Raw genomic sequence first — 25,121 nt, 5'->3', positions numbered from 1 at the left:
GGCCAGTCCAAGCATGTACTCCAGCTTTATTCTGACGTCAGATCAGATTTGCATTCTTTGTTTTTTAGTTAGCCTGTTGTACAGATGCCTTAAAGGGGTTTTCCTAAGGATAGGTCATCAATAGTTAATCGGGGCTGGTCTGCCGCTGGGGATGTCCGCGGATCATCTGATCCACTGGTCTGGTATCAATGCAACAGAGCATAACATCCGCATTAGGGTGGTAGCCAGAAGTTTAGCAGATGGCTTCACTCCCACTGAAATCAAAGGGTGCGATGCCTTCTATTACACTTCTGACTTCTCATTGTGGTTGGAGCGGAAACAGTAATAGAAGGCATTGCTCCCATTGATTTCAATGGGAGTGAAGCCTTCTATTACACTTCTGGCTCCAACTCCAATGTGGATGTCCAATCTCGCTGCACTGACAGTGGGCCGGAGGATCAGATGATTGGTGGAGATCCCAAACTGTGGCCCTCCACCGATCAACTATTGATGACCTCTTCTGAGGATAGGAGAATAAGAGAAATTGGTCCTGATGACATGTTGTTTGTAAATCAACTTTATGGGGGCTTGACACTAACAAAAACAATAACTCATACTGCATAATGTAATTTTAATTATTGCTAATAATGCTACACAAAACAAACACATAAACAGGCTCTGTAATTGTATACTGCAGCAAATGAGAACAAAGTAACTGTTCCAGTCTGTGTGTGAGCATGGGGAATTTGTCACCAGTGTGCTGCAGTGACATACCGTAGATACAGCGTAAATGCTTGCAATAGAAAAGCCTTTAAAGACTATTGTTTTGGGATGCTGCAGCTGTTAGTTTCCCCTATGTCATATCTTGCCAGCCTTTCTATTAATGCATGGACAGCCTTAAGCTCAGGTGATGCCACTATATGTGCCCAATGACCCAGCTTGGCAGTGCTATATGATGTACCATAACCATGCAGTTATATATATGCCTGCATTTTCCAACTATTCTGCATAGAAGAGAATAAAGGAAAAGCATATGTGTCTCCCTTCCTGAGATGTTGCCTCTGTGCTGGCAATAAAAATGTACAATTAGCCCAATCAGACTGCAGATCCTAGATGTCACTGGTGAGTAAGAAGGAGGAGGACTCTAGCACAAGGCAGGCAGCTGGAAGTTCTGAGCATTGGTGCTGTGTGTGCAGTAGAGCACATACACCCGTAAGGACTGCACTCATACAGACACCCTGCAAACTTTCATGTGCATGCACAATCCAGAGGGCTGACCGTCTGGGGGATGTGGACTGCAGGAGCCAGCGGCGGGTGTGAAAGTGGCAGCCGTCCACCTGGCAGTGGATCTCCCGATCGCCTGTGATCACATTACACGATCCCTGTGTATTTTGGAAGCTGGTGCTCATTGGCTGGATCTATTCCCCCCCGAGAGCAGAGCGGAGCTGCAGGCAGCAGAGAGGAGGCAGCGGGGACGGGCGCTGGGAGCAGCCGCTGCACATGCTCTGACATCGGATACAGCCTCCACCGGGACCCGGCTACTGCTGGATGGATCATCTGTAAGCAGATCCCTTTACATAGCGCCCTGTGATCTCTCGGGTGACCTTATCTGCTGCATAGGATCTACCTGCCTGCTAGACGGAAGATCTGGAGCGCGATCTCTTGGATATTAGTGGGTTGTGATGTTGGGGAAGGGACCATCTGCAGTGTCAATGCGGCTGCACTGAAAGCACAAGCTCATCTCCCAGGTAAGGAGGCACTGGCGGGGGCAGGCAGGGGCACAGCGGATGGGTAATGCCAGGATGGTATCGTATATGTGGCTGTAGGTGTATATTTAGCCACTTGACATGCCAGGGGGCAGAAGCACCTGCACGTTGCCCTGGCGACTCCCGTGCACCTGGCTGCTTTCTAGGGCTGCTGCTGCTGCTGATCGTCCTCTGCCTGCTGTGATGGCAATCTATCAGCTTCTCTGGGTATTGCGGTATTAGGGGCCAGGGGCACGGGCACCAATCCACATAGGAGCCTGGCTGTGCTGCCAGCTACTACTGTCCCTAATGCCCTTCACATTACATGCCCGCACCCCACTGCAGGGTCTGTACCTTGCAGTCAGTGCCCAGCCATTACACGGAGATGGCATGGAGAACACAGGTACAATTCACTATATGCATGGCAGTCATACCCATCTCAGGGGCACAGGATGGACCCTTTCTGGGGTTACTGGCTGCAGTGGCTACAACCAAGACCACGTTCACTAGCTGCCAACTCTGCTTGCCTGTAGTCTTTAGTAGTTCTATATGTTACAGTAGTCTTCTGAATTATACTAGTGCATTTACTGTACACCACCATTGTATGTATGTGACCTAGGCATAACAATTCTACTTGGAGCCAAGGTAGGAAAGAGGAAAGCTGTCCCCCAAAACCACCATACTATAGGTAAATTAAGATATGCAGGGCAATACTATATATGCACACATGTGCACTTTATATTACAGTAGGATATATATATATATATATATATATATATATATATATATATATATATATATATATAGGCATATGAAAAGGAATGACCCTGGCTCCTAACATCTAAAATCTTGCCATAATACCATGCATAGAAGTTTCATATTCCAGTCCCACAGCACTAGGAGAATCACATGTTTGAAATCTGCACTGTGTAGAGGATACAAAGCCTGCCAGTACAGATGTACATAGCCATCCACATATGAAACAGATAGCCAGTATAGATAGTAATACCGTACTTTAGTGTGATTGACTATGCTATGGCATAGATATTTACAGTTATTGTACTAGATACTCTTTAATCAATGGGTAGTCAAGTGATTATCTATCTATCTATCTATCTATCTATCTATCTATCTATCTATCTATCTATCTATCTATCTATCTATCTATCTATCTATCTATCTATCTATCTATCTAATATCTCTACCTATATCCTGACTATATGATATAAATATAAATACATATAAAGCCACTTCTCTCAGTAAGCAGTATATCTCCCACATGAATGATGAGTATAAGCCTCTGGTAAAGATCTCCTCCAGAGATGTGGCTTATGTACACAGATTGGGCTATGCATGTTAGTGCAGGAAGCTGCATCCACTCCAATTTTATACTGGCTGCTGCAAGATCTTCTATTCCTTCCACAATGACAGAGAGGTGCTGTGGTGCCTGTGTGCTGCCCCTGTATTCTCTTTTACTGCAGCATGCTTCCTGAATATGGGTTAGCACAGTGCAATGCCCCTCAAACATCCCATAGGTCTGTTACTACTAGCAAAACACCCTTTTGCTGCACTGGTGCTGAAGAAAGATTTCCTGCTCTCAGCTTCATTCCACGCTTCTCTGTAGTAGAGTGTGAAGAGTGATGTATGGCCTAGCTTTATATTTATTGCACTGTACAATCTGCTTTATGCTGATGTTGTCATAGATTACACAGATGAAAGGCAATTAGGATTTAAAGAGCAATGTATATAGCACAGCCACTTCGATTTTACCTTGGCTGTCGCTGCTCACTTTCTTTATTGTACATTAATTGGATTCTTCAGACCTACGCCTTCTCTATGCCATAATATATTGACCCTCGGTTTGTGGGCCCCACTGCCAGCAAAATCGTATGGCATCTTTATTTTTGTGAGATGTTGGCATCTTCCACCTCTCCCTCTGTAAAGCAATCTTTAGCTATTCCACTTAGCTGATGTTTTATAGATAAGCATGGTTGCTGTGTTGAGAGTACATCCTCTTTACAGATTAGTTCAGTTTACACTTTAGCATGATGTGGATAAAGGTTTTAAGACGTGCCAGGGACTCAGCCCTGTGTTCTTGCAGTCTACCCTCCAAGCCAATCACCTCTTAGCATTAAAGTTGAACCTGAAATGAATTATTTGAGAGGTGTAATGTAAATGTTTAAGAGGTACAGATGTGCCTGTTTGTCAGTAAGAGCCTTGCTAATAGATGGCTGGTGTTATTCATTGCATTTGTACTCTTGGACATGCATCAGCAAACCTCCCAGCCTCACAATTTACAGCATACATGATTAGTGGGCTTTCCTGGAAGAGATAGTGAGCCCCATATTTATTAAGCGGATGCTAAGAAGTCTCTGCTGCAAGGGTAATAATTATCACAGTGCATCTGTAATATTGTCATTAATGTGTATTCATTTTAGTGCATTTTGCTCAGGCTATATATTAACTGAGACTTTTCATTGCTCAGAGTTCCAGAGATATCTTGAGGTTATGTTCTATCTATCTATCTATCTATCTATCTATCTATCTATCTATCTATCTATCTATCTATCTATCTATCTATCTATCTATCTATCTATCTACAGTAAATATCCAATATATAATAAGTCAGTGATCACCTTTTGATTTTTTTTGTTATCAAGGCTTGTGATTGTTTAAATCCATTTTATCCATATCATAATCCAGAACTGCATTGCTGATTTAATAATGCCACGTGCTTCAGACAACAGACTGTATTCTGCGTTGCATGGAAAGGCAGCATTTGTGTGTATAAAGTACTTGGGAAACAGATTTACAGTCACATTGTCTCAGAAGCACAGCACAGGTTCTGAGTTTTGTCTAAGGCTACATTGTGCTCAGCCAGCAGCCGCAGTATAGCAGAGGCACCATCTCCAAAGCATGCTGTTAAGGAAAATGGTCACTATCACTGCAGTAAAATACTCTAAGGCACCTTTCACGAGACGGAACTAGTCCGTGCCGACATTTTTACGTCACAATGTTATCCCTATGGGGCTTGAATTTCGCACGTGTTAAAATCCGTGCGCCTTTACTTCAAAACCGCAAGCATAAATTCCATTGCAGGAAAGATACGGAATTATGGACGTCTTGTGGAATTGTTGTTTTTGCGGATTTTTAACATACCGAAGATATAATTCCGCAATTAAACTCTGTGGGAAAAACGTAATTAATTCCGCAGAGCGTATTCCGCAGTTAAAAACACAACAAAACCTGCATTTGCGCTGTATCCTGTGGACAATTCCATGCCGTGTGAAAGGTCCCCTATTAATGACGTCTATTATGAACAAAAACATAGCAATTACCCCTGGCCACAGACTTTGCACTCCCGTGGACTGAGCATGTGGCTTTTATAAGGAATTTCCAGTGAGACCTGAATAACTGATTGCCTGTTATTTCCCAAATTGAATAATTGCTTTTAGGAGCTTCATTACATTTTACGAGTGCTTCTGCAGAGGATAGTGGTAGGGGGCCACCTTTCTTATGAACTTAGATTCTAGATACTGTGACTCCTCTCGCATATACTCTCATTTAAAAAAAATAAAAAATCTCTTCCCTAGAAGAAGTTGTTGAAATGCAATGAAACTTTACATGTGTGATTATGATGTTGATATAAGTAAGTGATTACAATATTAGATCAAAGGGATAATTTATTGTTCAAAACTGAATACGTGAGGGAAGGCTCTAGGACCCTGTTGTACCACCTCTAGCTTGGATACAAGATGTTGTATGGGCAGGCATTGAGTTTCTAGTACCCTGTTGTACCGCCTCCAGCTTGGATGCAAGATGTGATACGGGAGGGCATGGAGGCATACAGAATTCATATGGTATCCTTCGGTATATTGCTCTACATTTGCTGTAACTAAGCCTCTAGATTGTGCAAACTCATAGCCTGTCAAAGTTAGCGCCTCAGATGGTCCCATACATGTTCTATTGGCAGGCCCTGGACATGTGGCAATATAGAGGCATTTCTGTGAAACCCTTGCTATGTGCGGCTGACCATTATCCTGGTTGGAAATGCCTCTTGGAAGCTGCCATGAGAGGCAACACGTGTGGCTGCAGGATGTCCTGAACATATCGCTGAGCAGTCATTGTCCCTTGTACCACTGTTAGAGGTGACCGACTGTCATATGCAATGGCCTCCCAGACTATCACACCAGAAGGTGGCAGAGTGTCACTCTACAGTAAAGGCAGGATTGAGACGCTCACCCCTAGGTTTCTAGACATTAACATGGCCGTCATCAGTGCCCAAACTAAACCTGCATTTATCACTGAAGACAATCCAGTTCCACTGTGTAGCAGTCCAGTTTCGTCATTCACAATACCACTGCAAATAGAAGTGATTATTGGTGGGTGTCAAAGGCAGTACATGAAATGGGCACCGCGAGACAAAATTTCCTTTAGCCAAGGGCCTAGAGTTGGTTCTGACAGACGCACGAGACTGTAACGATGGTGTCACCTGTCTCAGGATGGTGGACTTCTCGGATGATCACATGATCCTCTCCACTGATGGTCTCTCGATGGCGTCCTGAGTGTGTGTCCTTGCGTATTCATTGGTCCCAACACCTCCTATAACAGTCTGGTCAGAACAGCCCAGGTGGCGGACAATTCGTTGATACAATACAGCTTCTCGTATTCCAGACTCCTCCTTTGTTTCATGCACTACAGTATACTATTTTACTTTTGTTTATGCTGTCTTGTTAAAATAAGAATGATCATTAAAGGGGTTGTCCCGCGCCGAAACGTTTTTTTTTTTTTTTTTTCAATAGCCCCCCCGTTCGGCGCGAGACAAACCCGATGCAGGGGTTTAAAAAAAACAAAAACGGATAGTACTTACCCGAATCCCCGCGCTCCGGTGACTTCTTACTTACCTTGTGAAGATGGCCGCCGGGATCTTCACCCACGGTGGACCGCAGGTCTTCTCCCATGGTGCACCGTGGGCTCTGTGCGTTCCATTGCCGATTCCAGCCTCCTGATTGGCTGGAATCGGCACACGTGACGGGGCGGAGCTACGAGGAGCAGCTCTCCGGCACGAGCGGCCCCATTCAGAAGGGAGAAGACCGGACTGTGCAAGCGCGTCTAATCGGGCGATTAGACGCTGAAATTAGACGGCTCCATGGAGACGAGGACGCTAGCAATGGAACAGGTAAGTGAATAACTTCTGTATGGCTCATATTTAATGCACGATGTATATTACAAAGTGCATTAATATGGCCATACAGAAGTGCTGAACCCCCACTTGCTTTCGCGGGACAACCCCTAATATTATCATTATTAGTGGGGGTAGACTCATGAAAACCTGTTTAACTGATGAAGAGAGTTCATATATATATTCAGTTTCAGAATCCCCTAGTGGTCATCTGTAATCACTGGGGGAATCTACTGCCAATTCTTACCAGCCATTCAAATGCTACTTACCATCTGTCCACTCTGGTTAATAGAGTGTGATCCTGATCTTCGAACCCTCACTATGATGACCCTAATAAGGCATATGGACAGGGGTTGTGTTAAGGCCCATTTACATCAGCCGATGATCGTTAATAAATCGCTAATCGGCGATTGTTTTAGCGATAATCGGTGCGCGTAAATGTGTGCCCATCGTGCGCTTTTCGTGCACTGATAGCTGATCGTTAAATTCAGTCCAACCTAAAAATCGGCCTTCACTCTTATCAGAAGTTCTCCACGGGGAGTGCTGATAGCATTGTTTCCCATTGGAGAACAAATATTAACTGCATTCAGGAAGGCTTCATTTGCACACTTAATTGGTACTTAAGTAGCTGAGTAGCTACTTAATAGTTTATGCAAAATGATCGCTCAAAGCTGTCACTCAAACTGGGCCTTTAGTGAGGCAACCTCATTATTTGTCATCAAGTAAACATTCACTATTTGCAACAATGTGAGTAGTATTAGTCTTCTGTTTGGGTCTTCAGGCTTCTCAATGGCATATTCGAAATTTCTGATCTCATAAGAAGGTCATGATGTAGAAATTCACAGAAGAATTTTTTTCGATTGTTATATTTTGATACGTAATGTTAGTTTGACTGGTTGTTATACATTAATATATAGTACTTAACATCACCCTCCGGTTTCCGGACAAATTCTGTCCCGGAACCAGAGAGGGAGGGGTGTATATTATCTGCAGTTGTTCTTCTCTTCCAGCTCTCTGATCCACTGGTTCTGGGTCCTTTTTATAGCCATCCAAGATGGCTGGCGCAAGCTTCCGAACTTAGTGCATTGGTAATATTAGACTACCAGTGCAGTATACCTGCTCTCTGATTGGCTAGTGCTGCCACATGATCAGTGCTGGCCAATAAAAGAGCAGTTCACAGTGTGCATTAGGTAGTCATAAAATCATGGCAGCCATCTTAAAAGGCTGAAACCAGGATCACGAAGGACAGACAGCAAAGAAGAACAACTGCAGATAATATACTCTCATACCCCTCTGGTACCAGAACAGAATTTTGTTTCAAAGCCAGAAGGTCACTTTAACATATTAGCCTTAGTGTAAATGCCCATGAACACATTTCTATTGCGTTTCCATTTGAACTCGAATTCCGTAGCTATTAGGTTCTACTGAACCTATTAACTTTCTGCTTGCCAATGCTCACATGCGGAATTCTGCCGCGGATTTCTGCAGCAGGAAATAAATCGCGGCATGTTCTATTTCATGCGGCTTTATGCAGCAGGAGGTCTCCATTAATATAGCATTAATGGAGACCGTGGAATTCCGCGATCACTCACAGCCACTTCTTTGTTTTGAATCGCGGTACTCCCGTGGCGTAAATCCTCGGGCATATCCCATGATGCTCGTGGGTATGAGCTCTTATTGTAAGTAGAAATGAATGCCCCTTGAAATCTACTATCCATCCTACAGTATTTGAGTGATTCTTACAACTTTATTAAATTTGGAATTACTTCCATTACCCTGAACCACAACTGTAGGTAAATATCTTTATGTTGGCCATGGACTGACTTACTCGGATTACTAACAAGTTAATTGAGAGGACTAGTAACACTACAGATTGAGCATGCAGCAAAGTAAGGTTTAGCACGCTAGATCTGTTTATTTAATCATTCAGTGTGTTACGCTAGTTGAGTAGCCATTATTAGTTAACGACTGTCTGGCACACACAAAATACAAGTAGTAAAGTGCTGCATCTGTATTACTTACTATTTTGTAGTATGATAACTACTACTACTATTTTTGCTAATTCTAAGAATATTTTGAAATGCTCAATACTTTTGGAACTTCCGTTCCTCAAATACTATATGCAATGATCGCCCTCATTCAAAGCTCTATTCACATCTGAACTGGGGAATCTGTTTTCCTGTTCCTTATGGTAGCTGGAAAACAGAATCCCCTGGATGAACGAATCCAACTCATAATGGAACCAAACTGTAGGGTCCGTTTAGCTCCTGCATCTGTCTCGCATTTTTATGGGATGAAAAAGTCCTGCATGTATGACTTTCTCTTCCGGAATTTTATGCCAGATCTGCGCCGGAGACTCTGAATGGGTCTTCCGACGCAGATGTGAATACAGCCCAACACGTTTTCTTTCACACTGTTAACTCTATGTCACTAATGTGTTCTACTTGCTGTTCTCCTTTGTCTCTTTACATCTATTTCTGGTTGCTTACATAGCACCATCATATTCTACAACGCTTTCTAATTTCTTTCACACACACAAACACATGGACCAGTTTCAAAGAAAGCCAATTAACCTATTTTTTTTTGAGTGTCACCGTAAACTGCAGTATCTGGAAGAAACCCATACAAACATGGGGAGAACAAACACGCTCCATGAAGATCTTGTCCTTAGTTGAATTCAAACTTGGAAATTTAGTGCTGCAAGGAAACAGTGCCGATCAATGAGCCACCATGCTGCCCAATTGTGACTGAACAGCTGTAACATAAGAAAATGAGAAATGCAGAATCGCTTTAGGATACTATCGTTTGTACAAGATTTGGGTTAAAGATTCTTCAGTCACTTAGATTTCAGCTAACATGTGTAAAAGAATGATCTAGGTGCTGATTTTTTATGCATTGGACTGCATTAACTAAACTTTTTGCCAGTCTGATTATTTAAGATGACCAAGAAAATCAAAGGTTTTAGGCAATAATAACATATTACTCACAGGTCCCTTCCAACTCTACCATTCTGTGATTCTATGGATGAACCCATTTTAGTTATTTGAATTAGACTTCTATAATATTTCAGTAAATCTCATAGGCGAGGTAAAATTCGGGGCTTCAAAATAATGTACATACTAAATCAGTGTATAGCATACAACAGAGAAAAATTACATTTCATTTTTTTGGCTCAAATATCAACGCTTTGATGAATACATGAACTTGAATGTTAACGCATCATGTTTCATGTTCATTGCATTAACTGATGCAGTAAATTTGGCTTTGTCTGTATGTGTGGGTGATGGGTCATAGGCTCATTTAACAGGATAATGGAAAGCCTGCCTTGTAAATGTTTATTGCATTCTAATGTAGGGTTTTACATTAGCTTTGGGTGTTAGGAATCCCATATATAATGAGTTTACGGTTTGGTTTTCTAGTGACAGATTATTGAGATACAGGAGTTGGAGTCAGTTGGTTAAGAGTTTTCAGAGAGTAGGACAAATTTGTAGCAAAGGTCATTTATAATATCTGTCATGAGGCACATGAAGTAATGAACTATTGGTCTAAGTGTTTGCAAACTGATGTTCCTGTATGTTGCCACTTTTTGTCATCTTCCTTGGACAACAGGGGTATCACACAGCTTAAAGGCATTGTGTAGTACTGACAACCTCAACTTGTTAAAAGGCAACACATTGTGCATTTCTTTGAAATATCAGATGCTGGTAATCAACATGGTTGTGCCTATAGATGGGGGAAATCTTATACAATCGGAATGTGTTACCTATATATTACTCGCAAGCAACATTTTACATTGGAACAATACTGGACCAAAATAACTCCCGTTTCCCAGATCTAGAAGAATGATTGGTCAGTGGGTATATATTCATGTTATTACTAACCTGATTTTGGAGCATGAACCGGGAATAGGATAGATAATGGAACAGATGACTTGATGACTTCCTACTCAACACTTCTTTAAGATTTGATACACTAAAAATCTTCTTTTTTGAAAAATCAGCTCTAAATCCTTTTTTGAAAGCCAAACGTATTTAGAAAAGCCATGCTAATGCTTATATAAAGTTAGTTGAATGAATATTGTTTCAGAGCAAGTTGCATCTTGTCTTGTGATATGCCTTAAAGGTATTTGATAGAGATCCAAAGTTTTTGGACAAAAGTTGGAAATCATTACAGAACAAAAGCACATTCCTTGTAGGTGATTTATACTAACACATAAACCTTAGTCTTTGTAAGAAAGTGAACCCAGGACCTCAGTCAGTTCAGGCTCCAGGTGTATTTGAGCCCTCAACATAGTCACACTCAACCACGTCTACCCCACCCTTGGTTTAACAAATGTAGAGCGTGATTACCCAAATTGCCCTGTTTTGCTCATTTTAAAAAATGATGGAAATATACATGATATTATAAGAAGTATAGTAGATAGTGGAACATGTATCTGGTGCAGTAATCTACCGTGTTATTGGCATGATGAGGTGACTATATTGTAGAGTAATTACTATCTCCAAAGACACTCACGTTTTATTTTAATGATGGGATATACCTTGGGACTTATCTTTCCAATTCAGCAGCAGTGCTCGGATAATCCTGCCAATGTAAAACAGACCTATTCCCTTATATGAGTTCTCATGCTTCTGATTATCAGCTGAATATAAACTCAGTGCTTAGCAGAGAAAATCATGATAGAAATCTAGCATCATGAAGCTTTAGTTCATTAGTTCCACAGAAGAGATATGTGTGTGACAAAAATGGGGACAATTCATCAAATGGTTGATATATCTTATGAAAAGTAATATCACTTTATGACAATGATATATCAATATCTGATACAGCTTACCATCCAAGAAATAAGCTTGATTATTTCATATCATTTTCAAGTTTTAATAACAAAGCCCAGTACAGGCAGACTAAAACCCCTATCCAATTTGGGTTTTACAGTGCTATACTTTAGGAAAGATTTTCAGAAGTCATCAGTATCTGCGATGCTATGACTGTTGACAGATGAAGATATAATTGCTTGTTGTTTTTCTTGATGGTTGACATCTAGGGAGGGATGTTGTTTTCCTATCAGAATATGATTAGATAGTGGGGCCTTGCATATCCCGGACATGGGGCAAGAACATTTCTAGGAACATTAGTTTGCCCGATCATTGGGCTGTGTGATGATGCCACCAATTACCTGATGAATGAGAAAACGCTCATTCAAGCTCATTCATCAAGTGATCACATATTTTATGTGGAACAAAAAAATCCATCATTGTTGGCAGCACATCTTCCCGCATGAACTGGGGATGTGGTGCCGACCATAATGACCATGTGAGTGAGACAAATGATTGTGTGAATGATTGTTCATCCTCTAACTGAGTCTTAAATGGTCTGTGTGAAGGACAGACAAACAAGCACTATTTGATCAGCACTTGTTGCATGGGAATAGTGTAATAAGACCGATAGGGTCCATACACATGGGCATATATTCTGTCCATGTGCTGTTTCTGTGTTTTATGGACAGCACATGGACTCATTATAGTCTACCAGGTAATTCAGAAGAGTGATCTTTCATGTGGACTAATGGTCCTTGTAAAAGAAATCACAGCATGTCCTATTCTCTTCGATGGATGGAAATAGCACATGCTATGTGTGAGGTTCGAGCAGCTCAGACAGTACACAAACCAGTGTCCATATGTTCCTGAGAATCTCCGGCACAACTCACATACGGCCATCTATATGGCCTTAGTGTTACAGATGCCTAGTTCCCTGCAAAAATGGGCCCTCAACAAGAGAAGAGTGGGACATCACTCCGCCATGATCACTTTCAAGACCTTTATGAAGTATCCCCTCCGTCTTTTCCTCCTTTTCTTCCTTCTGGAAGAGACGATTGTTGGGCACTTTAGTGCCCAACAGTCGTCCCAGCGATTATCACTCACACAGAAGCAATTATTGTTCAGTGGGTGGGGGCGGAGCAGCCAGAAATCGCATCTGGCTGCCCGCCACCATTCACATCAAATAGGCAGTCATTCATAGAAGAACGACTACCTCTTTACACAGGCCAATTGCCTTTTGATTTTTTTTTTTGCCAGCATAAACTAACAATGAATGATAAGTGAATGAACTAACATTCGTTCTTCACTCACTGGCAGCATTTTTACATTGTACGATTATCGTTTAGTTTCAGAAGATTCAGCGATTTTCTGAACGCTAATGGTTCCATGTAAAAGGGCTCTTAGTACATGATAAAAAGTTACTAGTAGTATATATTCTGTACATCAGTCCTAACACTCTGTCTCATATGACTTGGAAGAGAAAAACATTAACATAATCCCACTAATGTGAGGTTACCGCATGCCTAATATTGTGCACGATGTCACTATTTACCATCTTAGAGTAAAAGTTTTTACACTGCATTTTCTTATGATAGTTTATTGGAATTGTCCTATAGTGAAAAGCTGCTAAGTGTGTAGGATAAACTCAAGGGGAACGATTTGGGGTTATTTTAGATGTGACATGACATGTAAATCGTGTTACAGTTTCCTTCTGTTGTAAATATTGTCATAATCTGCACGTCAAAAAGAGCAGCTCAGTGTTATGTGCTGCCTGGAATCAGAGAGCGCCGTTTAATGGGCTCATTACAAAACAATGGATGGATGTGTATTCAGCACACTAACAGCCCCTTTCAGCCAATTTATTCAGGATCAGAAGATGGAAAACTCTCTTTATTAGGTGGCTTATTTAAATGCTCTTCGTTGGGACATTTTTAAACAATCGTTAGGATTATACAATGTCTATTTTATCATTATATTGTTTGGAACTGTGACAAACCCTTTGTTATAAAGAACTACATCTTTTATCCAAAAGCGAAATTAAAATATCATGGCTGACCTTTGGTGAACTTACGTGCTGTTTTCACCAATTCTTTTATTACTAGAAATTAATGGGAATGCAGAGTTATTTCACTTACAATCAAAGAACATTTTCACTCAACTCCCAATACAGCATTTTCAGATTGGAGTATTTGCTCCACAGTAGGCCGATTTAGAGAACTCTCTCCTACTGCTTGGTTGATTGACCTCTTGTAAAATTTGGCCTCGTGTCTGTACAGTATGGTTAGCTCTCCACTATGCCCATAACTGAACAACACTAAGAATGTAAAAACGTGAAGAGCAATTTGATAAATGAATTGCAAAATTATAATTTATTTGATCAAAAAATGTAATAAAGAGCATTTTCCTGAGATCCAAAAATGAAATTTGATTTGTCTTCTTCTAGATTCTTTTTACTCATTTCTTAAATAACTTTTTAATTATTCAGTGGTACGCCCTCAACTCCTATATCACAGTAAAACTAGCATGACCTGCCACTCAAATGGACGACAAATCATAGAATTTTGGTTCGTATCCAATAAATGGCTCGATATAATTTCAAGCAACTTGACAGTAAAGGACAACCCAAAGACTTAAAGGAACAGGTGGTTTTATTTAATGAGTGTGCTCTGATTAAGTTATCTAATTGACACATATGATGTAATGTCTAACTGCTGGTAACAGAGAGTCAGCGGTTCTAGAGCTAATTATACTTCGCTACCCAAATACTCCTCTTATGAATATACAGTAGGACTGCCGCTTTATCCATAGACTTGATTTTTCCTGTATTCCTCAGTTGCACTAACTAAAAGCTGATTATTTCCTGATACATATTTCACAACCTAATTTATCATATTTCCCACTGCTAAAATAATCTAATAGGCGAGCAATGAGATATTTTGTTGCAGAAGGGACTAACGGCATCCCACCAGCTGGCTAAGCCTGTTGGTTAACATCAAAGGAGACAGGAGCTGTGAGCTCACATTGGTCATTTAAAATATCCTTTTTATTCCATTATACAGAGCTTTAAATCTGAAATCCGCAGCTTAGAAATATGAATTTTGTGGCAGCTGTTTCTGTTTTAGAAAGTTTGCATGTAAGAATTATCACATTAGTTGATAGCATAGTTATTCCCATGAGTTGGAAAACCCTTAGATTGTATATCGTAGTCAATGAAGAGTAAGTAACTAGTCTTGATTATTTCTTTTATACATGGAAATAAAAGTCTGTTACTCTTGAGAAATGCTGCAATAAACTCTTTGTAATGCCGTGATAGTATTTTATCCCAAATGTGTTTCCACTTAAAGCCAAAATATAACAGTTTTTGGTCTAGTATTATGTATCTAATTAAAGAGCACAATATTTCTCACTTTACTCACGTGTTCTCTTAAAACAATGGCCAGAGCCGTATTATCAGTCACTATTCGCTTACAGAAATTAATATTAAAGGGGTTTTCCAGGCAAACACCCCTGATGACCTATTCTTAGGATAGGTCATCAACAGCAGTCCGGCAAGGGTCTGCCACTTGGGATGCCTACTGATCAGCTGATAAGAAGCTGCTGTCAGCCAGTGAATGGGGAAGAGCTACAAAACCAAACTGTGACACTGAAGAACAGACTGCATTATGAGCTTTCTGGCTGTCTGACAGCAGCTTCTTATCAGCTGATCGCAGAGGTCCCAAGTGGCGGATCCCCACTGATCTGCTGTTGATGACCTATCCTGAGGATAGATCATCAATAATGTTTACCCAGAAAACCTCTTTAAGTTTTGTAAGGGATTGTAAACATCTATTTCACTTGACTAATCATTATATTCGCTATATTTGCTGGAACAGGCTATGAAATGATGGAGTCATGGTATCGAAAAACATTGCTAATGATATTTTATCTTTAGAAAAACATCAAAGTGTAATATATAAACACCTTCATTACTACACAAAGACCATAATTACACAACATTATTGATACTTCATACATACTGTATATTGCTGTTAGTAGAGGGAATGCCATTTAGTAATGGATTACACTGTGGAGTCTTTGCAATAAAATCACAACATTTAGTACTATTCACAATAGCGCCATCATTTCTGTTAATTAGTAAGCCATGATAGTTATGCAGAACTAGTTCCTGACAAATCCTGATGGACCACATTGACCTACAGCTTATTCAGACAAGCTTGCCCGATTTATGAAAAATGGACCAATTTTAATCCTTGTGTATATCCGAGTTGCATTTGTATGCATTGTGTGTATCTGCTTTTTTAAAGTGTGATTGTTCTCCATGAGAGAAACCAAGTAATCTTGTAGATCTGATACATTTTAATGGCTAACAAAAATACATGATGTTACAGCAAGCTTTGGGGTTCTTCTATCAACCCTTCATCAGGCCAAAAATAAACTGGATTGGATGGGGCACAAATACAATATACAAATGCAGAGAGGACACCCCTCTTGGTCTAAATAAACGTTGACACACAGAAATTTGAGACTGTCTCATACTCAAGACTTAAAATAACACCAAATGAGCAAAGTAATAAATACTGAATCAGTCCACTGAGCTAAGGGATGTGACAGTTTTATGATGTCTGTTATCTCTGCTTTAAATTCTGCACATAGAAGGAGATGGAACACTACCTCTGCAGCACCACCTATTGGATGGCAACATGCTTAAAAATCAATTTCTGAATTTTTATGAAGTAAAAAAATAAAGGTTCAGGATTCTTGCATAAGGAGAGAATATGAAAGGTCTGAAGGAGGTCAAGAGGGGTGTCCTCTTCCCAATCATTGTTTTTTTTACAGTGTTATTTCTCATGTACGCCCTCATGGTACCTAATTATATACAGTGGAAGGATGGATTTACATGGTTGAGTAACTCAGACCGATATCATGCTTGCAAACATGCAATTTTCCCTGCAATTGTGATGCCTTTTGTGAGAAAAATGCATCGCATCTCCGGACATGTGATTTTCACACAAATTTTTCACGCGTATGAAAATCGTATGTTCTTTCATAGAAAACATAAAAAATCGTATCGTACTTGCATGAATATTGCACCTGCATGTGAGTGCGATTATTATTTTTTCTGGTCCCTAGAAAATAAGGGGCAATATTTCCCCAAAAAATAGAACATTCTGAGGTCTTTCTATTTTGCAGCATCACTGCAAGAGAAAAATAGCTCAAGTGATGCATTATTATAACCCACGAGTTCTGTGCATCTCGCAATCGTATACAACTAGCTTGTTTTTCTTGGCCAAAATGAAGTATACTGTATTCAAAACATAATGGAAGAGGATGAAATTGCATCTTTCCAGGGACTCTGTTTGCAGATAGTTCTCAGGTCTGAGGTCTGTCACTTGAAAAGTGGCATCCTGTTGATGAAGGTTATAGTTTCCTAAGACCTTTCATTGTGAGAACTGCATGAAATCTGGTATGATGCACCTGCTTACAGGCAGAGATATTGCTACATATGTTCAAATATGGACAATTGTGCATTTCAGTATGATCAGCCTATGTCTACCATAAAAATGAACTTTGAAGATTAGGAGAGCTGCAGAACAGGACACTTACAATAACAGTAGGGACAGGCATATTGATTAACATATGCTTAGCATACAGGTGAAACACACATGGAGTTAATTGCACGGTTATGTGAAGTCTACACAAGACACTGTCATTTTCTACTATAATAAATACATTAAATAACATAGCAAGCTGGGCAGCTTAGACTCTCCTGCAAAGACAATCTGCACATACCCATGGACTTGCTAACAGAACTGTAATAGTTCTGCTTTTGACACCTGTGTTCCAGTTGCAGACACTTAACCCGAAGTGTCTGGTGTTAAAGGGGTTGTACCAAGTTATAAAGTTATCCTCTATCCACATGATAACTTTAAGATCGGTGGGGGTATGACCCTTGGGACCCTCACCTACTCCAGGAACAAGGGATCCAATCGGTCCCCAAGTGAATGTAGCAGAGGTTGCAAAGGCAACATCAGAGTATATTGAGTTCAAGCTCTTTGGCCATCTCTGGCACTGTTATTGAATGAATGGTGTAGTGGCGCCCCTGTGTGACCTATGCTTCATTCACTTGGAGACCGACAGGACCCCCTTTCTTGATATCTGTGGAGGTCCTATCAGTCGGATCCTTACTGATCATACGGTTATTCCCTGTTCTGCAGCTAGAGGATAACTTCATTATTTAGCACAACCCCTTTAAACACAGTTTTGTATCAAATCAGGTTGCAATAGAAAAGAAAAGCCGAAATAGAGAATCCTCATCTGTCATATATGATAGGCTTAGCAGCAAATTCATCTCAAGTCATTTAAAATGTAGTGTACTAAGAATCCGATTTTTGGATTCGGAATAATTGAGTTCTGATGACATTGGGACACTTCCGTATATTTAAGGCGACAAGATTAATACAGAGGTATCAAGTGTTAATCAAGTATTAGTGTTTGTAGAACTATTTATGGTACATGACTACTTTTAGCTCAGATCTGGATTGCCTCTCCATACAACTCCTCCTCGCCATAGTTGTGCTACTGAGATGGGATGGGCGACTTGGGTTTCCCTGTACTAGTAATGATCTCGGTGGTGGGGCCCTTGATGATCTTACTTTTTTATCTATCCTGTGGATGGTCACTTATATTCTAAGTATCAGCATTTAAGAATATACTAAAAATGTAGGTTATCTAAGCAGAAATGATATAGCAATAACCAATGCTGTGACATGAAAGCAGCGAGCGCTTACAGTCCGATGATTGCATAAGGCTTTGCAGATAGAGCGTCATAAAGGATTACACTAGTGATTTTATCGACATTAAACTGTTTGTGGTATTCAGAATGAAGGGATGCAGGGCAATGAATTAGCAGTGAATCAAGTCCCAGCTGATGTAATGAGAGCAGGAGCAGTTTACTGTAAATTAAAAATATCTGGCAGGACCGAAGGGAACATAACTCAGGTCTTGGCGTTCTTATAGCTTCGGCTTCAGTTAAGTAGCTGCTCTCAAAGCAAATTGTGACACTGCTAATGATTGATCTGCACTATTATTAGGAAATGACCATTAAAAAAAAAATGTTATACCAGCTAAACAGCACATTTTAAGAATACCTGTGCCCTTTGTATCCATTATGGTATTTGAATATGCTTAGATCAGCATCCGGGCCTGCAACACAGATTCCAAAATATTTGATGGGAAGTACAGAGCAGCATGTGCTATTCTTCCTGTCAAAATGACTGGCACCAATGAATGTGCTACCCAACGGACAGCACTATGAGTCAGTAAGGTCCATTGGTTACTGCTGGGGTGGTGTGAACAGAGCCTATCGGTAAAAATTCAGTATCATCAAATTCCTATCTCGGCATCTGATCATTACAGTCAAGTTGAATGTTCAACTAGGATCATGATATTGGGGAGGTCAGTGAACCTCAAATCATCAGCAGTATACAGCCATTTACAGTGTCTTTATTCTGTGATAGAGAGCAGAGAGTTTGCTCCAATAGGACCCAAGCACACTGCAAAGCTATATGGAACCTGTACACACAGAACTCTTATAGGTTTGTCTTAGATATCCTAGGTCACATGGTGCACACCAAAATCCGCACTATATTTTGTGCGGGATTCGCACCAAGTCATAATCTGCACTATTTGGTGTGGATTTTGATGCTGTTTTTGGAGCAGATTTCACACTTCAATTGCAAAGGTGAATTTTGCAGCAGATCCACACCAAAATCTGCACCAATAGTGCGGATTATGACACGTTTTTTGACACAGAAATTGATGCAGATTTTGGTGTGCATTTTCCGCTGCTGAAAATCAGCCCCAATTCCACTATTGTGGTATATAAGATTACAAGGTATGTGAATTCATCTATTTGTCGTGTGTCAATATACCTAGACAAGAAACAGCATAGCACAGGCAGTATAGTCATTGCCTCTAACCAAAAAAGTATATATTTGGGAATGGTGTTTTTGTAGGTTCTATCCTGCCTAGTTAGGGTTAACATGTCCTGTGCTTACTAGTCCAGGTTAATTAGTCCTGCAACTGTCAGCGAGGTGTGGCTGGTGATTGACAGTTCTGTCAACCAATCAGCTTCTCCCTCTTCCCTATATAATCCAGCTCTTCCTGACTGGAAGTTGCTGGTTATTTTCAGTTTTCCTTGTGTAGTCATCCTGCTCTGTTGTTCTGTGTGTCTGGCTCCTGTGTTTGTCTGGAATTCTGCTGTTCTTGTCTTTTAGTTATTGTCAGTTTCTGTTACTTGGTTGTCAGTACTCTGCTTCCCCTCGGATACTCATCCAGTCCTTATGGAAGAAAGTGGGGTCGTCCTTTTCGGGACGAGTGTTCCGCTGCGAGGTGGGTTCAGTCTGAGGGGTTCAGAGTGCCCTGCTCTGTTGAGCCCCTCTCATTTCTGTTCGTCCTGCGTCTAGCTACCAGTATAATAAACGTACACATCTGTTCTGGCTGCCCCTCGTACCAAGGGGTCACAGGTTTCAGTTGGCAGTCTAGGATGAACATAACACAGGTGTCTTTACTTACCTTCCCTTTTGGCTCAACATATTCTGAGATGTGTGGCGTGAGATGACCAGCTTTGGAAAAAAACAGGATTTTGTGATACTCTGTTGGGAAATGTATATGTCTATGTATACAATTTTACTCTGCAGCAAAATCTGTGGAAAGTTAAGAGTGTACACATCTGTATACTACTAGTGTGGTAAGTGATGGCATTGTTCAATATGTTTGGCTATCCCTATTCTGTCCATGCCAAACCTGGAAAGATCTGGAACTATTGGATGCTACTAAACTAAACTGGTTTCTATTTATTTAATCACTGATTTTCCACAACTGCAAATACAAAGTTTGATTCTTAAATTAATTTCATAATCTCCAAAGGAATTTCATTCCAAAAGGAAAAACAAAAACAATTTTCACTACTGCCTCAAGGGAGCAAAGTCATTTCTGAGTCCCAACAAGTAATATCTCCCTGGATTAACATTACATGTGTTGTGAAATTACTTGTCATCCATTCTTTTATGAGTTCATGTCTTGAATAAACATAACTGCTTTATTATGCTCTGTATACCTGAGTATTATGGTGAATTTGCCTCATTGAATTTGTGAGGTTCTGACAGAGAATTGGATTTATAGGTGTTTTGTGGAAAACGAAATATACACTTTATATGTAGATTCTATTTATTTGCTAGGACCACCATCTAAGCAGAAAGGTAGAAATAGAATTAAAGGGGTTCTCTGGTTATTTCTTAACCAGAGAACCAGAAAACAAATTCAGCAGTACTTACCCGTCTGCAGTAATCCAGCGATGCAACTCCGCAGTTCTCATAGAGTTGGAAGGGACCTCCATGGCTATCAAGTCCAACCCCCTGCTCAGTGCAGGACTCACTAAACAAGCCCAGAAAGATGTCTGTGCAGCCTTTGTTTGAAGACTTGCATTGAAGGAGAACTCACCACCTCCCATGGCAGATTGTTCAACTGATTGATCACCCTCGCTGTGAGAAAGTTTTTTCTAACATCTAATTTGTGTCTCCCCCCTTTCAGTTTCATCCCATTGCTTCTAGTCTTTCCTTGTGCAAATGAGAATAGGGCTGATACCTCTGCACTGTGACAGCCCTTCAGATTTTGTGACAGCCCTTCATACCCTCCCGGTCTCTATTGACAATGTATGGTGACCCAGCGGCCACATAGACACGAGGCCCACGCTGATGAGCTGGGAGGGTAGAGTTGGCACTTGTCACGGTGGCTCTTACAAGACTCCTCCATGGAGGGACGCCTGCAACCTCGGCCCAAGTACTGCTACGCCTCTTCCAGGCAACGCTGGGAAGCCAATTACCTGTTAGTGTAGTAGACTCTAGACTTGTGATGTGTGACCCCACCCTTCCTTCTCACCGTAGCTTGTACCTGGCGGTTAAATGAAGAAAGTCCACACACACAGTTAACTTAAATACTTCAGTCCCTTGGAATGGACAGACACTGGAAAAACTTTACTTGAAGCTTGACAGCATACAGCTTAATACACACCACTGCAGGCACGACAGTAGACTTGAGGTCAGGGAGGAGACACAGGATGACACCAGTCCTACAGCTCACGTTATCTGTAAGGTACCACTCCTGGAAGGTGAACACTCCCGAGGAGGATAGGGATAGGATCACTCCACAGACACTCACTTGATTCACAACTTGGATCACTGCATGGCAGACTCTTCTCTTCACCCAGCTCTCACTCTTAAATGAAGGTTCCTGGGATAGGGACATCACAATACCTTTCCTCAGCCTCCATTCTCTTCACCACATGAGGGTTGAAGGTACCCCCATGTGGCCGGCACTCTCACTACAGTTGAAAGTCATGGACTCTCGCACCACACCCCAATCACTCACATTTATAGGGTACAGACATCACGTGACTATACAGATATTGATACTTTTCCAGACATATCCCAGCCACTTTCAGACATTAACCTCTCACATGCTGCAGCTGTGCAATACACATAACAGCAGACAAGACACTTTGCACAGTGCATCTACATTGAAGACATGACATGCATGACAGTTATGGAGGGGCTAGAAATATAGACTTCGGGCCACTACAAATGGAAATCAGGTGGTTGCTGCCTGTCAGTAAGAGGCTATAGCATCACTGTTCCAAAGTCCTGACATTATGGTACCCAGCACATGAATGCTGATGCCAAGAGAACAGGCAGCTATGCTGTGGCCTCTGATTAGCAGGCAGTGGTGACTTGACTTTCATTGTCAACAGAGACTGGGATAACCCCGGTAGGTTATTGTATTTGTTATTTTTATACATCTGCACCTGGCATTAAAATGTCAAAAAGTAACTGGACAAGCCCTTTAAGAACATACAATTTCAATCAAATAATACAAAATTAAGTCTAGATAATATTATTTTTTCAGTTCTACCAATAAAGAAGTCCCAGGTACCAGCTTTACTGGGTATTAAAAGACAAACTATAGACTCTCTATTAAAGATATTACAAGTTACATCAGTCTTACTCAAGTACTAACTGCCTGTCAGATGGTTTTGACTCCACTTCCAAGCTTCAGTAATACAAGAAAATCCCTGGTGCCACTATAACACAATATTATTTTGGGGCGCTAGCCACTGGCCCATGAGCTACTGGTTGGGGAACAATATATATATGTATATATATATATATATATATATATATATATATATATATATATATATATATATATATATAATTAGCTTTTAAATTCCTTACAATGCACTTCACAATTTAGGAATAACAAATCTCATGTATCCCTGGTTATTCATGCACATTGACAATACACCATATTACACAGTAAAATGAATGACAGATAAAAAACAGCATGATATCAATGCAGAACTGAGCCAAGTGCAGCATAGGAAATAAATAGCTCAAACAAAGTTTTTTCATGCAACATATAAAAGTTTAGCAGCAAACACATTAACAGCAAGAGTCCAACAAGACAACTAAGCCTCGAGGGTGCCTGCCACAAACTTACATCAAGTCATGTAAAAATACAAACTTCAAGCAGATAACTTTATATCTTTAGCAAAAATAAGTGAACATTTTTTTTTACAAGTTGCCCTATCGGGGTGCACAATTTGTAGTTTTCTTTTTTTACATATTGGTTCTAAATGATCTACATATGTCAAGATGTGCATGCTCTGTGTGACTGCTGTAGTGCTAACACCTGCTAAGTAGTTTTGCTTGCTTCTGTCCCATAAGCATAAATCTACGTTCAGCTGTGATAGATCTGGTGTCCATTACTGTTGCTTCTTACCTGTACAAGAGTCCTCAAGGGTGATTTATTGAAGGGTCAGCCATCTCAGTTAGTAATTCTATGGCCTTCCTTTATATACGTCCCAGTGCTATAATAGAGCAGCTGTATTAGTAATCGCTATCTGCCATGTCAGGGAATGGGTTAATACTGAGCAGCCTAATTTTTTGCTAACACACACTTGTCTGGGATTCCTCCGAAACAACCATACTACTTCTGCCCTCTGTGTCCCAGGAGACCTTTGAGTAAACGAGGCTTTTAGAGGAAACGTGGCCTCCCCCTTAGGGAGAGAATAGAAGACACTAAATAATTAAATAATCCTTTCACTGCTCTATGACTGTGAGCTTTACTATATTGAGTGAGAGAAGCAGAAGAGACTCCCGCGCCATCTGGGCTGACTGCTAATCTTTTGGTAACCCACAAACACTTATATTAAACACAGTGTTGTTCACTGGGAATCATACACTGACAATGGGCATTGGGCTGCATGCATGAGTGACTTCTTCATAACTTTCCAGACTTCTCTATACATGTACAGAAGTTAGAATAAAGTATACTTATTTAATATCTTTGCTGATAATGAGAATTCTAAAATGTTGACTTACTGTGGCCATATTCATAGAGTTGCATATGTAGTAGCTTAATCCTTTCAGTTATTAATGCACTGAAGGCCTAAAATTTGTTCAGTGATCCCATCTTTTTGTGAAACCTTCTGGTAAATATCAAACCAAATGAGAACCTTATTTTGTATATTAAAATGAATTAGGCCAACCTTAGTGAAAAGGTCATCTGCAATGTTAACTGTAACAATGATTTTATAGGATTTTTATTTATCTTACCAAATCTTAATTCATACACATTAAAATTTATTAACACAGAGCCCAACGCTAAAGGTATGAAACTCGTCCAACTCACATGATTACTACTAGAGAAAGCAACATATAGATATGTCCTTCCCTACCTTTCTTCTTAGCTCAGCATGTTCTGAGATGAGTGGTGTGCAATGACTAGATTTGGGGGAAAAAAACATAATTCTGCAATACTCTGTTAGGAGATGTCTATACTTTGTCTGTGTATCGCCACCCAGTGGTTGTGATGGGAGTTGCGTCCTGTCGAAACTTTTGATATCATATCACAATATTTTATTGAATTTGTATCTTGAGAAATTGGAGTCCTTAACAAAATCCATGGAATAGTAATGGGTTATTAACTTTAACTAAACTGAATCTATATTGCGTTTCATGTATAAAACAAGTGCATTCAAAATCATTTGACCAAAGTAAGTATAATGAGTAATTGCCAGTATGGCACCAATCCCCATATAGCCTTATCACTAATTGACTTGCATACTTTTGTGTGTGCTAGTTTTAATACACGAGGCCCATTGGGCTTTATGTATCTAAAACTCTCTCAGAGAAAATTGGATTTCTATGTCACAGCATGCAATCACAGTTCAGCATTTATATTCTAAATTACATTTGAATTATAAACCTTGAGCTCTGATTGGTTGTTAGAGAAAACATGACCAAGGGCCATTGTCTTTTATGGAATGGAGGTTACATA

At 40.4% G+C, this 25,121-nt stretch overlaps 1 protein-coding gene across 2 annotated transcripts in view; it reads left to right on the top strand.

The window, feature by feature from the left end:
- The first annotated feature begins 1,195 nt into the window (after positions 1-1,195).
- PLXNA4 (plexin A4) overlaps positions 1,196-25,121 on the top strand; it is a 683,798-nt gene continuing 659,872 nt past the window's right edge. For both annotated transcript variants that reach the window (XM_066592134.1, XM_066592133.1), the window contains exon 1: positions 1,196-1,727. The gene's annotated coding sequence lies outside the window, so the exon portion shown is untranslated. The remainder of the gene's footprint in view (positions 1,728-25,121) is intronic.

Source organism: Eleutherodactylus coqui, chromosome 2, assembly GCF_035609145.1.
Source record: "Eleutherodactylus coqui strain aEleCoq1 chromosome 2, aEleCoq1.hap1, whole genome shotgun sequence".
Lineage (NCBI taxonomy): Eukaryota > Metazoa > Chordata > Amphibia > Anura > Eleutherodactylidae > Eleutherodactylus > Eleutherodactylus coqui.
This window is presented reverse-complemented; position numbering and strand designations above follow the sequence as displayed.